We start from the raw sequence: 2883 nt of genomic DNA on the forward strand, positions 1-2883 counted from the left end.
GAGGATTTGAAAATTGAGCAAAGACAACACGCCATGAAATGCGAGCACTCTGCAATGGCCGAAACATAAAATGTCCCGTCTTCCTTCTAATTCACCATAAAATGATTTCCCCCCCCCCCCCCCCCCCCCCCTTTGGTCGAGTCTCCGCTGAGGTTAGCAGCCATGGTTCCACAAGTATTCATTAGGCGTAAATACAAAAATCTGAGCGATTCACTGGCACCGGCCACCTTTTTGCCCCGTCAATTTGAATGCACGACGTCTCCCTCATTCATTCAGTTGAAAGTAATGGGATTGCCCCACTGTTGTAGTGGCAACCTTCAATAACTGCAACTCCAATAATGGACTGAGCCCCTTTCATCCTGACTATGCCCTGCACCAACATCAATGGTAATGCTTTCTCCTTCATCAAAGTGTGGAAATGATGAAGGCCGCGCATTTTCTCTTCACGCTCATTACGTCTGCCTTTAACCAACCGAAGATCTTCTTTGTACTCTTGCCTCGCATATCTCTGAAGAGTATTAGAAAGCACATGAGATGCATCCAAATGGAGTTGAGGGGGATGCAATATTGTATTTTATATCGGGCTTCTGTTGCACAATTTACATAAAAGGAAAAACACGTCCTCAGATATCAATTTTATTATTATAAATAATATTATTTTATGTTTTTTTCAACTGTAAAATGTCCCACTCAGTACTTAATGTATTGGTTACACAAACTCAAGAGACCCTTTTAAAAAAACTGAAAAAGTGGACGTTATATCGCCAGATTTTGTTATTATTTTTTATCATATAGTCTCTGTCAGGCTTTAATATTAAAAGGTTATAGCAATGACTATGTTTACATATACACAAATATTCTACTTTGAGTCTGAATATGACAATATTCCAAATTGTATATCTGTCAAGTAAACGGCATATTCCTTTTGGATATTCATAATTAGGCCTTATTCAGAATATAGCATGTTCTGAATAAACCACGAGCGATATGCCGATAATATTCAGGTTTTAGGAGCATTATTTGAGCATCTATACAGAACATTCAGAATCTGTTAATCGGAGTATGCACGCCTGCATGTAAACAGGAATATTAGTGGAACATCAGCTTAATAGGAATATTGTCTTTTTTGGAATAAGGGCAAAAAACGGAATATTTTGTTCATGTAATCAGTGTTGCTAACATAAGATTAATCGTTTATGCTCAAGTGGGTGTGTCATTTATTTTTGTCTAGAGTTTCCCACTATAATCATCAACGTCTCACTACTGTCTGTACATGTAAATGTTCCCATGATAGTGGCAGCAATGACTTAAAGATTGTAAAAACAAAACAAGAATGCTTACTATCTATTTATATCAAAATAATAATACGATGGAATATCAATATCCTAATGGGGCCAATAATGACTTTACTGTACAGAGATCCATGTGATTTGTTGGCATGTCAGCACCACTGCGTCTCAGTTGTCTGAGAAATGGAGGCGCTGCCAAAAGGTGCAAAGGGAAGGAACGGAAGACAGAGTGTCCACGAGCAGCCGATGATGAATTACACGGCGGAGGGTTTGATTAGCTTTTTATCTGCTCACGGGACTCTTGGGGACGACGACCTGAGATTGATGGGCCGCACGGAGCCGACATTGGTGTTGTTTAGTTGGACGCTGCATACTTGGCTGGAATGCAGCGCGCCACGGAGATATGAGCAGCAAAGGCCACGCTTTCAGCACGCAGATCTTTCCTTTTGTGAAATAGAATCTCCGTCTGTGAGAAGAACCCGACGTTTCCACATCTGTATCCAGCTTGCTGACCTTAGAGAGGGCATGGGAGTGTCTTAGCGATGTACATTCATGAAGTAGTAATCCCAAAATCGATGCACGAGAACAGTATTGATCTCCTGCATTTAGTCCCACCGGTGTTATCTTTGCACTCACACTGTGCCATAGATTTTATTTAAGGTTCAAGGTCACTCAAGGAATACTGTCTTCGTGATAAAAGAAAAAAAAGGTAATTTGTAATAAGAGGATGATTGACAGCAGGTTAGAGTACACACGTGTAACATGCAGATATATACTGTGGGGAGGATGAGCGTTCTGGAACACCTGAAGCTTATTTACAGTGTGCCAGAAATAACTCAGAGGTAATAATCACATGTGAGTTATCACATTTACCGAGTAGAAAGAGAATCGTGGAAGAAGTCCCTTTGGAATGGAAAACTCTGAGACACTCGGGAATGTTAAAGGGTGAAGCGGCCGTAGTACATACATGGCTTTTAAAAATATACCCAATCACGTCGCCCACATAAGTGGCTCATACATACAAACAGATGCAAATAAACAGTGGGTTGCACAAATGAATAAAACATGAGAAAATGTAAACACATTTGCATTTTCAGCAGCGTTTAGAGTTTTAAAAGGAAGCCTTTTGTTAACTTAGATTTGTTAGAGGTGCTGAGTCGTTAAGTGACTCCTCATTGTTGTGCGGCAGACAGTAATTATGTTCCCTTAGAGAAAATCCTCAGAGATAACAACGGTTTTCAAAAAAAATTGCAAACCATAAATCCTTTTTACCAAACACATTCACTCCCTTTTTTTTCCATTTTGTCTTTGTGTCTTTGTGTTTGACCTCTGAGTGGAGAGTGGGAGCAGGAAGCAGGAAGCAGGTGTTTACATGTTTCAGCAGTGGGTGATGACCAAATATTTGTGCATTTGTTGCCCCTGTTTGTGTAACTCCGACGGGCTAAAATCACAAAGGAGAACAAAGCGGTGTTTTTTTTTTTTTTTTTTGAAATTCACCAATATGGCAGAACCGCACTCCACCCTGTGCGTGTGCAGTCTGTCAACATCCATTTCCTTCACTTAGAGCTAATGGCCTGTATTGAGCAACAAGCAG

The sequence above is a fragment of the Anarhichas minor genome, unplaced genomic scaffold, assembly GCF_050575085.1.
Source record: "Anarhichas minor isolate MPS153535 unplaced genomic scaffold, ASM5057508v1 ptg000045l, whole genome shotgun sequence".
NCBI classification, from domain to species: Eukaryota; Metazoa; Chordata; class Actinopteri; order Perciformes; family Anarhichadidae; genus Anarhichas; species Anarhichas minor.